Raw genomic sequence first — 12,516 nt, forward strand, 5'->3', positions numbered from 1 at the left:
CAACGTTAAGCAAGAGGACATTAAGTGGGGAGTTAGTGTATAACTGGGTTTAAAAAAATAATTAGCCTTTTTATAGTTTTCTCCAGGTGTAAGAACACCTCTTTGTTCTTACTGTGGAAAATTACAGCAAAATGGAGTCTGGAGTCACATGGGCAAGTTCCTGCATACTTTGCTGAGTTACAAGGCATATTTGCCTTCTCTCCATGGGTCAATTGTATAGCTGATGGTCCTTAATGGGCCATCAAGCAGGCTAGGCAGAGCTAACACCCACTTGTCTGGGAGGTTTCCCAAAAGCATAGCATAAGTTTGAAATACAGACAGTACAGAGCCAATATTTATAATTTCAACTACAAAATTGATACACATAGCTAGGCAGCATAATCATAACCAGCAAACCATAACCTTGTCTTAGACACCTCATTTGACCCCCCCCCCTTATACAAGATGTGGTGCCACTACAGGACTTTGGTTGCAACCATGTTCTATATGGTCCCAGATTATATCAATAACATCACAACTGGTGCCAGAAATTTTTCCCTTAGCAGTACCCGTAGTGGGGGAGCACCGCTGCGGTCCCTGGAGTGGCGCCGGTATATCGCGCCATAAAGGGGGCTGCGTGCTCCCCCCACCCTGAGTTCCTTCTTGCCGCCAGTGAAGGTAGTCGGAACTTTGTGCTTCAGCCTTGGCTGCAGCGCTTCTAGCCTTAGTGGTACTTGTTCGTCAATAGACAGCTTCTCTAGTTAGTAGCCTGGCTCGGGGCAAGCCCCGTGCCCCAGGTTTCAAGTCGTGCAACTCCTGTCGCGATTCCATGCCCAGAAGCGATCCGCACGCCGAGTGTCTTCGCTGTCTGGGCAAGTCTCACATAAGTGAGAGGTGCAAAATTTGCAAATCATTTAAGCCCCGGACTAAACGCGAACGCGAGATCCATCTCCAGGCCCTCCTTATGGAATCGGCATTGGCCCCGGCATCGCCGTGCCGTACCGACCCGACCCGGCCCCGGGTACCGTGTCATCGGTGCGGAGCAAAGCCCTGTCCACCAGTCGGCACCGCTTCCCGGCCAAGAAGCAGGGCAAATCCCAGCAACACTGTGAGAAGGACAGGGGTGAGGCTGGATCTGAGTTGGCCAGCCCACGATCCCCGTCGGGGCCCAGACCTCCGACTCGTGCAGAGCAGAGCAGTCCAGCCCTGTCTGCGCATACCTCCCCGCTGATACAGGTCCCCTCCATGCCGGAGGCAACCCAGGTGGCGCGTGACGTCCTTGCCATGCCGGTACCGAGCGGGCCATCCGAGGTGAGGCCCCGGTCCCAAGGGAAACCACCATTGGGCTCCCAGCCCTCACCGGCTATGTCGGTCGTGGAGACCTCCGTCCGGTCTGCCGGGCCCTCCCATAGCCCCAGACATACATCCACTCCGTTGTCAGGGTCGCCTGGGAGTGAATCGCCTGAGTCGTCCTTGACCCACAGAGGCAGCAGGTGCAGGCATGGGAAGTGTCGATGCTCCGTGTCGAGTGAGAGCGGATCTCGACACCGACGGCACCACCGATCATATCGCGATGATCGCCATGTTCAGAGTGCATCCCGGCACTCGCCGGCACCGCAACGTCGCGCCCGGAGTCACCGTAGGGAGTCCAGGGATACGACCTCCGACGTCTACTCCTATTGGTCATTGAGGTCGAAGTCCCGTGGCAGGAGCCAACGGGGACGGCACTAGTCGAGCCGCTCCTACAGCACCGTGCAATCCTCGGCCACCTCTGCCTCGGCTCCCAGATGCCCCTCCCCGGGCCGCACTATTCCCCAGGAACAGATAACCCTGGTGGGACCCCAGGCAGCGCAGTGGCAAGGGACACCCTGGCAAGGACAGTGGGCACCGTAGCCCCAGGCGCCCGCACCACCGAGGCCCCGCTTCGTGGCTGGGGCATCTCAAGGCCACTCTGCATCCCTGCCTCGGCACCGAGGGCAGTCCCTGCAACCAGACCCTGACGTGGACTGTGGCATACCAGCACCGCCCGATGCTCTCAGGACCGTCCCGGTCACCCTGCAGGCACCGATGAGTCCATAGCGGCACCGCCTCCTCCTTCTCAAGAGGATTTCAAGGCGTACCAGAAGCTCCTCCGGCGTGTAGCCGCCAACCTACACCTGCAGGCGGAGGAAATGGAGGAACTATCGGACAATCTTTTCAATGTCCTTTCCTCCTTGGCACTGGGCTGCATGGCACTGCCACTTCACCAGGGGGTGGCAAACATCTCCGCGGGCCTATAGCAAACCCCGGCCTCCCTCCCGCCTATCTCTAAGAAGGCGGAACATAAATACTTCGTGCCAACAAAATGGCACGAGTATCTTTACACCCACCCCTCTCCAAACTCTTTGGTGGTGGTGTCGGTCAACCACCATGAGCGGCACAGTCAGCCCGCACTGACCCCGAAGGATAAGGAGCCCATGAGCCTGGACATGTTTGGCAAAAAGGTTTATTCCTCAGCCAGTTTCCAACTCAGGGTGGCAAACCACCAAGCCCTCCTGAGTCGCTTTGACTTTAACTTGTGGGGCTCTTTGCCAAAATTCAAGCCCTCCCTCCAAGAGCAAGACAGGAAGGAGTTCAAAGCGCTGCTTGACGAGGGTACAGCGGTAGCGAAAGCAGCTCTCCAGGCCGCCTCAGACGCAGCTGACACGGCAGCTTGTTCGATGGTCACGGCTATCTTCATGAGGCGGGCATCCTGGCTTTACCTGTCAGGGCTGTCGGTGGAGTCCCAGTCTATAATGCAGGACCTGCCATTTGATGGCAAAGCGTTATTTGCAGACCAGACAGACACCCGTCTGCACGGGATGAAGGACTCCTGCACCACCCTGCAGACACCTGGTCTGTATGTCCCACCGGCCAAGGACAAGCCCAGACTGCAGCCCTCGGCTCCCACTGCATGGGGCAGATACAAACCCTCGCCTAAGAGGCAGAGGGAGCAGAGGCGTCGGTCCCAACGCCAATCCCATTCGGCCCCATGACCTGGGCCCTCGAAGGCCAAGAGGCCAGGGAAACAGCGTTTTTGACTCGTTGCAGGGCGTCACTGGGCCTGTTGCCAGGGTACCCCCCGCCCAGTTAATAAAGTTGAGTTTTACCAACCATTTATCTGCCTTCCAACTGCAATGGTCCCGTATAACATCGGACCGATGGGTCCTCAGCAGCATCTCCCAAGGGTACAGGTTGCAGTTCGTTTCGCCCCCTCCCCACCATCCCGCGTCCCGGTAGCCGGCCGGGGACCCGGAGTATGCCCTCCTCCTCAGCCAGGAGGTAGAGCGCCTGCTCTCCCTGGGAGCTGTGGAGAAGGTACCTCGGGAATTCCAGGGCAAGGGATTTTACTCCAGGTATTTCCTCATCCTGAAGGCGAAGGGCGGACTTCGGCCCATCCTCGATCTGGGAATCTCAACCAGTTCCTGGTTCGTTGCAAATTCCGCATGATGTCCCTGGCCTCTATTATCCCGTCCCTAGACCCGGGGGATTGGTTTACGGCGCTAGACCTCCAGGATGCGTACTTAAACATCCACATTTTCGAGAGTCACAGGCGCTTCCTCCGTTTCCTGGTGGGTCAGGACCACTACCAGTTTACGGTCCTCCCCTTCGGCTTTTCTACTGCCCCCAGGGTCTTTACAAAGTGTATGGTGTTGGTGGCGGCCCACCTCAGGAGGAAAGGGCTGCAGATCTTCCCCTACCTCAACGACTGGCTGCTCCAGGGCAAGTCTCGGTCTCAGGTGCATGAGCAGATGGACTTCCTGCTAAACACCTGCGCAGCTCTAGGCTTAGTGGTAAACGAGAAATCCACGTTAGTCCCGGTTCAGTGCATAAACTTCATAGGAGCGCTGTTAGACTCCCGGGTAGCCACGGCCTCCCTCCTAAGGGACAGATTCGAGACGCTCAAAACTCTCATCGCCTCGGTCACGGCTTTTCTGGTAACTACGGCACGAGTGTGCCTTCAAATCCTAGGCCATATGGCAGCATGCACCTCTGTGGTGCGACGTGCCAGGCTCAGGATGAGACCCCTTCAGCTTTGACTGGCCTCCCGGTACTCCCAGGCCAGGGACGGTCTGGACAAGGTCGTCACGGTGCCACCAACGGTGGTGGCAGACCTGCAATAGTGGTCTCTCCCGAGCAACATGCTTCAGGGTATTCCCTTCCGAGATCCCCCTCCCTCACTAGATTTAGTGTCGGATGCCTCAGACCTGGACTGGGGAGCCCACGTTGGGGGCTTCAGGACCCAGGGTATATGGTCACCCGAGGAACTGACCCTGCACATAAATGTCAGGGAGCTCAGGGCAGTGCGCCTGGCGTGCGTGGCCTTCCGCCAGCGCATAGAGGGGAAGGTGGTCAGAGTCCTCACGGACAATACCACCGCGATGTATTATGTCAACAGGCAAGGGGGCACGTGCTCCCGGGCCTTATGCCAGGAAGCCCAGCTCCTGTGGGAGTCTGTATAGCCCACAACATCCTCCTGCAGGTTTTTTACCTGCCCAGCAAGAGCAACACGCTCGCAGATCAGCTGAGCAGAGTTTTCTCCCAGCAGCACAAGTGGTCCCTGCACAGGGAGGTGGCCAGGTGGATCTTCCTACAGTGGGGCACTTTCCAGGTAGACCTGTTTGCCACCGCCCAGAATCGCCTGTGTCCCAGATTCTGCTCCAGGGCGGGACAGGGCGAGAGAGCGATATCAGACGCATTCCTTCTCCATGGTTGGGGCCCCTGTTGTATGCCTTCTTGCTCTTCCCCCTCATAGGCAGGGTCCTACAGAAGGTGAAGTCAGACGGGGTGCGGGTTAACCTCATAGCCCCGGACTGGGCCCATCAACATTGGTACGGGACCTTACTACAACTCCTAGCGGGCCCCCCTCGCAGGCTGCCGCTCCGCCCGGACCTCCTCTCCCAGGAGGAAGGTTGTCTCCTCCTCCCCAACCTGGCCCCACTCCACTTGACAGCGTGGCTGCTCCGTGGTTGAATGAGGAGGAAGGGAGATGTTCTGAGGATGTCAGACTGGTCCTGCTGGAGAGTAGGAAATCCTTCACACGTCGAACCTACCTGGCCAAATGGTATTGGTTCTCTATGTGGGCGAGGGATAGAGGTTCAGCTCCGTCGTCTGCATCTATCCAGCTTGTCCTTGATTACCTCCTGTCCCTTAGGACTCAAGGGCTGGCGCCCTCCTCGATCAGGGTGCATCTGGCGGCCATTTCAGCGTTACACCCCCTGGTGCAGGGCCTTTCGGTGTTTTCACATCACATGACGTCCCTGTTTCTAAAAGGGTTAGATCGGGCATTCCCTTATGCCAGACCCCCAGTCCCGCTCTGGGACCTGAACCTAGTGCTCTCCCGCCTCACAGGGCCTCCTTTCGAGCCTTTAGCCACATGTTCGTGGTCCCACTTATCATGGAAAGTGGCATTCTTAGTGACTATCACCTCAGCCTGCCGGGTCTCCGATCTCAGGGCCCTGACCTCTGAACCACCGTATACGGTCTTCCATAAGGACCAGGTTCAGCTGTGCCCTCACCCCGCATTTTTGCTGAAGGTAGTCTCGGCTTTTCACATGGATCAGGATATTTTCCTCCCGGTCCTCTGCCCTAAGCCCCATTCCTCTAATGAGGAACGCCGCCTGCACATGTTAGATGTGTGCAGAGCGCTGGCCTTTTACCTGGACAGAACCAGGCCATTTAGGAAGTCCCCCCAGCTATTTATTGCATCGGCCGAGCGCATGAGGGGGTGACCAGTTTCCACTCAGCGGATTTTCTGCTGGATCACCTCGTCCATTCGCACCTGTTACGACCTGGCAGGGGTTCCCCTGCCTCCTATAATGAAGGCTCATTCAATGAGAGCTCAGGCCTCATCAGTGGCCTATGTGGCTCATGTCCCTATTCAGGACATATATAGGGCTGCTACGTGGTCTTCTGTCCACACTTTCTCCTTGCACTATGCAATCGTCTCCCAAACGCGGGATGACGCAGGGTTTGCTAGGGCAGTACTCCATCCGGGTAACCCTTAAAACTTAAGACTTAAAACTCCTACCCGCCTCCATCAGGTATAGCTTGGAGTCACCTATAGTGGAATACACATGAGCAATCACTCGAAGAAGAAAGGACAGTTACCTGTTGCGTAACTGGCGTTCTTCGAGATGTGTTGCTCAGGTGTATTCCACGTCCCGGCCTCCTTCCCCTCTGTCGGAGTTGTCTGGCAAGAAGGAACTGAGGGTGGGGGGAGCACGCAGCCCCCTTTATGGCGTGATATACCGGCGCCACTCCAGGGGTTGCAGCAGTGCTCCCCCACTATGGGTACTGCTAAGGGAGAAACTTCCGGCACCGGTGCACGGGGCGAGCACGCACACCTATAGTGGAATACACCTGAGCAACACATCTCGAAGAACGTCAGTTATGGAAAAGGTAACTGTCCTTTTTCATCCCAAATGCTGCCCCCTTTTCCACATTTGTGGCAGGCTCTTGCCACACAACTTCTTCCTTCCCACTGCACACACCACTGAGGATGCCTGGGAGTCAGCAAAGGGGCGACTGCGTGTGTGTGGTGGCCAGTTGTACAAAGGTCACTCCTGATTTTACCCCATTCAGTAACAATTAGGCCTGGGCAATAAGAGAAGCTGAGGCCATAGAAACTCTGTAGTGCCTTATCTCCAGGGCCAGCTCTGGCTTTTTTGCCGCCCAAGCAAAAAAGCCTCCCACCGCCCCCCCCCCTCCCTCCCAGCACGGCAGGGGAGGGCGGCGAGCCCGGCCAGCGCTCCACTCTCCCCGGCGGCCAGAGTGCCAGGGGGAGGGCGGCGAGCCGGCCGGGGCTCCGCTATCCCTGGCGGCCGGAGCGCCGGGGACAGGGCGGAGAGCCCGGCCGGGGAGCCTGGCCGGGGCTCCGCTCTCCCCAGCGGCGAGCCCGGCCGGGGCTCCACTCTCCCCAGAGGCCGGAGCGCTGGGGGGAGGGCGGCGAGCCCGGCCGGAGCGCCGGGGGGAGGGCGGCGAGCCCGGCCGGGGAGCCTGGCCGGGGCTCCGCTCTCCCCGGCGGCCGGAGCGCCCGGGGGTAGGGCGGCAAGCCCGGCTGGGGCTCCGCTCTCCCCGGCGGCCGGAGCACCGCGCCACCCCTCTCCAGGTGCCGCCCCAAGCACAAGCTTGGTGGGCCGGTGCCTGGAGCCGGCCCTACTTATCTCTGAGCTGGAATAGAGGCTTCTGAGTGACTGCTCTTATTCCAAGGTCTTACCAAAGGAGTCTTTTCCCTCTCATGCAATTCACCAGCACCTAGTCCACACTTTTAAAATAGTCAGTTTTAGATTTGAATGGTGAACTCAAAGGAAAAAAGAAAACTCCATTGTTGAATGCCTACATTAACCACACTAAGAGATTTCAATACAATAATTACAAGTTAACTCTCCTTTCAAGTTACACATCCTTTATCACTGTGTCCATTTAACTCCTGCACCACTGTAAATCCTGATCATGCCCCATGCTGGTAATTATCTGTCCCATCTCTCAGAAAGCCTTTCTGGGGCATTTCATATAAGGTAAGGAAAGTGTTTATTATACAACACATTTTCAAAGCTTTCCTTATATCTTGTACTCTATAAAATACTATTCAAGAAAGGCAAAATTGTCTAATAGAATGGTTAGTGTAGGTCCTAAATACTCTTTAAAAATGTGTATAATATAGTTTAGTTCTAAATTAAGAAAAAGAGCCTTTTGAACAAAAGTAATATCTTGGCACATGGTTTTTTTGACTCAACTCTTTTTCAGCTCATGTTATCCAGCGTTAATTCTTAAATGCGGTGATGAAACAATGGCTTTTTACAGCTATTAATGAAAAAGAATCAAAAGTCCTCCAAAGAGCAAACAGTGTTGTACTAAATATTTTTATACTGAAATACAGTATGAAGCTTATCTCAAACAAATGTTACTGTCTTGGTGAGTTCAGAAAGTATTTGAACCATATATTTGCTTGTCTTTACTGTAAATGTCTCATCCAGGGTGGATGGTTCTGTTTTCCATCTTTGGATGATTGAGAACAGCACTTTACTGTGAGAAGTACAGATTTAAGAATTAAGGTCTGGTGATGGGTGCACAATATATATTTAGAGTTGGCATTTCTTTAGTTCTGGAAGAAGCCTCTGAACAGCTTAGCTGTTGTCTAATTGTGTTCTACAAAGTTTTGGAAATGTCATAAGTTCTTTGAATGTGTTGCAGATGGACTAAGTTCCAACATTCCTGAAGGAGTACAGTGTGCAATAATAATCGTTTTCTATCAAAGCATTGTTTGTGTTATTACAATGGATGGCAGTAACTTAGGATATGTCTACGCTGCCATTGGGACAACACGTGTAGTCATACCTGAGCTAACTGTGACCAAGCTAACTGGCTAAAAATAGCGGAGCTGTGATGGCATGGGATAGCCATGAGAGTAAATATCTAAGGTTCTAGACAGGATTGTATTCAGGTGGCTAGCCACTCCTCCTGCTCATGCCGCTGCAGCTACACTGTTATTTTTAATGAAGTAGCTTGATCATAGCTAGCTCGGCTATGTCTACACATGCAACAGTCATGCCTCCCTAGACATACTATTAGTATGAATTTCCTTTATATTTTAGACAAGGACAATCTAGCCTTCATATTGCAGAATGTCCATCCAAACAACTTCATTTATATCAATCTTTAGGCCTGCAACCACTTTTCCAGATTACTTAAATTTGTGCAGGACTGTGTCTCTCTTTGAAACTTTTTGGTTTTAATTACTGACATTAACGAAGTACTGTCCTTCAAGCAAATCAAATATTTGTTACACAAAAGTGACATATTAGCCATCTCATACTTCCACCTCCATTTTACTGTCCACAAGTTTGTCCACCCCAACTTCGATTTCTGGCAAATGGTCTAAAGCCAAAGGCATCTAGAGAATTCCAGTGAGCATAGTGTATGATTATCTTTCTACACCCTAGGTTATGAGTTACCATTGCATCAAAATGAATTAGATTCCAAGGTCAACATGTGATATACACAGCAAAGTTTTAATTAATGTCTTTGTCTAAAAGCATGTTATATTATCAAATAAAGAAGATGAAAAGGCTGTTAATATACAACACAGGGTTATTAGCCTTAAATCATACACTTAATACTGTGAAAAGCGTGGGACTATCCATCAGTGGCTACTGTACTCTGCTACTGTGTAATCCAAGATGGTCCTATACATTCTTTGGCTATAATTTAAACTCAAGTACAGTATATGTTAAATATCATTTATTATTTTCACTATAGGGTTACAAGTTGTGAGAGAGAACCCTCAATATTGATGCAAAAATTATATTAAAATGAATATAACTTATTTTTCTTTTAGGTTTCTACAAGTTTGTTTCCGCCTTTACTGAATATTGAGATATAGTTACAAGTATCAGAGTAGTAGCCGTGTTAATCTGTATCTGCAAAAAGAACAGGAGTACTTGTGGCACCTTAGAGACTAACAAATTTATTGTAGCATAAGCTTTCGTGGGCTACAGCTCACTTCATCGGATGCCTGTAGTGGAAAATACAGAAGGAAAACACACACACACACCATGAAACAATGGTGTTACCATACACATTATAAGGAGAGTGATCAGTTAAGGTGAGCTGTTGTCAGCAGGAGAGAAAAATAACTATTTGTAGTGGTAATGAAAATGGCCCATTTCCAGCACTTGACAAGGAGATATAAGGAACTGGGAGGGGGAGATAAGCATGGGGAAATAGTTTTACTTTGTGTAATGGCCCATCCACTCCCAGTCTTTATTCAAATAAATTTGTTAGTCTCAAAGGTGCCACAAGTTACAAGTATGTTATAGCCAGGATACTTGAAAATATAAGAATATATATTATGTTTAGCTAGTTATGTACAAAGTGCTCAGACTAATCAATGAAATTCAAAAAGGTTATGCTTTTTGTCTCCCAAGGACAAGCAAATATTCGCAATATAACCCTTCCTTAGTCATAAAATGTTTACTATTCCAAGTGTGTTTACACAGACTGTGGGATGCAGCTTTATAACTTCTATTTAACTTTAATATTGTATACCATGTTTTGAAATATGTATATAAGGTAATTACTGTGATTCAGGCTTTGTATAGAATATTTGGTCTGTAATTACAAATTACATTTGTATACTGCAAATCGTGGGTTATAAATCTAGAAACCATTTGATCAAAAAGCAAACAAGCCAATCAGCGTGTCTTATCAAAGACTAGGACACATCTGTCTTGTATAAGATATCAGTTTAGTGTAGATATGATCTTTATCTCAATAAAATAGATTTTTGTAGTGTATTTGTTTGAGGGGAAAAGCCCTTGCTGTGTAAAAGAATGCAAGAATATTTTTATTCAAAAAACTCCAAAAGAAGTAATGCTTAGGATGTGTTACCAGAGCTATAAACCAAGTCATAAAAGTGAGTCTTGTAGCCCTCATCTTTGCAAAGAGAAATCTTAGTTTACAGAAGATACTGATTACTTCCAACTCATATTTCCACTTGAGTGAAATCTTTTATTGTTTCTCAAATGCTTAAGATGTCATAAGCTTCTCTTTAAATGCATATTTGCAAATATTCTGTATTTAAATGCAACCCTTCATATAATAACTGCCTGATATTGTTATATGAGTAGTAGGATGTTTTATGTACAAATATAGCAATGTCATTTAATGCTAACCTAGTTACTAATGTAAGAAGCCTTTTAAGTATAGAATATTTATGTTAATAGCAAATTAATTAATTACTGGCAGTGCACAAGCAAACCCTCACTCAACTCCAGAAGACAAGAATCCTCTCTCCAAAAATTATTATAAGAATCAACTTTTTAATTATTAAAGCTTAAGACTTTGTATGAGTTATTTGATTTGACTGATTTGAGAAGTTTGGACCTTGGAAAACAGAATTTCATTTCATGTCAAACCTTAATAAAATTTTAAAATATCTCACAAAATGTACTGAACAAAAAGGAAGTTAAAACTAACTTTAAACATTACCTGATATTTTCCTGCCACAAGAAGAACAAAAGCAATTAGAAATGTTGCATATTCAGGAACTAAGCCAACCATGATGCCAATGAAAGAGTGACAGCATCCAACTTTGAATCTAAACGTGCCTGAAAGAGATGTGTTTCTTGGAAATAGGAAGGATGAGAAGAGTATAAAACTCTGAAGTGAGTGCCCCTCACATACACACATCCCCTCTGCTACACTGCTTAGACAGCAAGCACTCCGCAACTCTTTATGTCCTTCTCTACGAACAAGCTGCCACTGACAGAAAAGAAAAACAGAAGAGTCAAGAAGAAATGAAACCAAGGAAAACCTCCCCCAGACTTCAGCATGGATTGGTGAGAGCAAGTTAACTAAGACGCTGCCCAGCAATTAAATTTAAACTTGTGTAATGATTTTATTGTGATATTGAAGTGCTGTTGTAACTTAAGATACTAAGTTCTCCTATTACTCACCAGATGGTTAGAACATGTGTTCCTGGAAAGGAGACAGGGGCTAAACATTGGTAAGTGGAGAAATACTGTGATTTAATTGGATTTAAAATTAATATTTGTAGTGGGCATGTCTCAAGACTAAGTAACTGATTTTAAATATTTTCTTCAATTTCATATGATTTAGTTAAGATTGGTTACTTTGCTCATCTATAAACTGACTGCACCTCTACCCCGACATAATGCGGTCCTATATAACGCGAATTCGGATATAACGCAATAAAGCAGCGCTCCGGGGGACAGGGCTGCTTTACCTTGTTATATCTGAATTTGTGTTACCGCAAGCGGTTCCTCTGCACCCACGTTACTTGCTGCGGCCCTCCCCGGGGCCCCCCCACCCCAGCTCACCTCCATTCCGCCGCCATTCTCCCCCCTCCCTCCCAGGCTTGCTGCGCCAATCAGCTGTTTGGCACGGCAAGCCTGGGAGGGAGGGAGGAGAAGCGGAGCTGCCGCATGCTCCTGGGAGGAGGCGGAGGCAGAGTGGAGGTGAGCTGGGGTGTGGGGGCCGCAGCAAGTAAGGGGAGGCGCAGAGGAACCACTCCCCGCCCCAGCTCACCTCGGCTCCGCCGCTGCCTCCTCCTCCTCCCACGAGCACACCGCTCAGCTCCGCTTCTCCTCCCTCCCTCCCAGGCTTGCCACGCCAAACAGCCACATGCCTCTCTTGTAGCCAGCTGTTTGAATAGGCGCTCATACAGCTCGTGATCATTGTGGTAGGATCAGCAGAGAGAGGACATCTAGAGAGCTCTGGTTGCTGAGAAGTAACCTTTTTTAAAAGCTTCATCATTGATTCAGTCCCGTATGTGGACCCACAGTTGTCCTGGGAGTGTCATAAACAAACATCATGTTCTGGTGTGCTAGATCTTGCATTTATATATCTGTACTTTACATTAGTTGACTCTAACTAGACAACTAGTGAATTATGGTGAAATTATGCCTTAAGTGTCTCTTCCACACAAGGGTCAAAAGTGAGATGGAGATCCTTGCTTTTGCGAGGATTGGATCCTACCAGCAGATTATCAGTAGG

General features: G+C 49.6%; 1 long non-coding RNA gene across 2 annotated transcripts in view; it reads right to left on the minus strand.

Moving 5' to 3' along the window:
- LOC135972767 (uncharacterized) overlaps positions 1 to 11,495 on the minus strand; it is a 29,390-nt gene extending 17,895 nt beyond the window's left edge. For both annotated transcript variants that reach the window (XR_010589263.1, XR_010589262.1), the window contains exon 1: positions 10,990 to 11,495. This is a non-coding gene — a long non-coding RNA (uncharacterized LOC135972767). The remainder of the gene's footprint in view (positions 1 to 10,989) is intronic.
- Between the last annotated feature and the right edge of the window lie 1,021 nt (positions 11,496 to 12,516).

The sequence above is a fragment of the Chrysemys picta genome, chromosome 7, assembly GCF_011386835.1.
Source record: "Chrysemys picta bellii isolate R12L10 chromosome 7, ASM1138683v2, whole genome shotgun sequence".
In the NCBI taxonomy this organism is placed as follows: domain Eukaryota; kingdom Metazoa; phylum Chordata; order Testudines; family Emydidae; genus Chrysemys; species Chrysemys picta.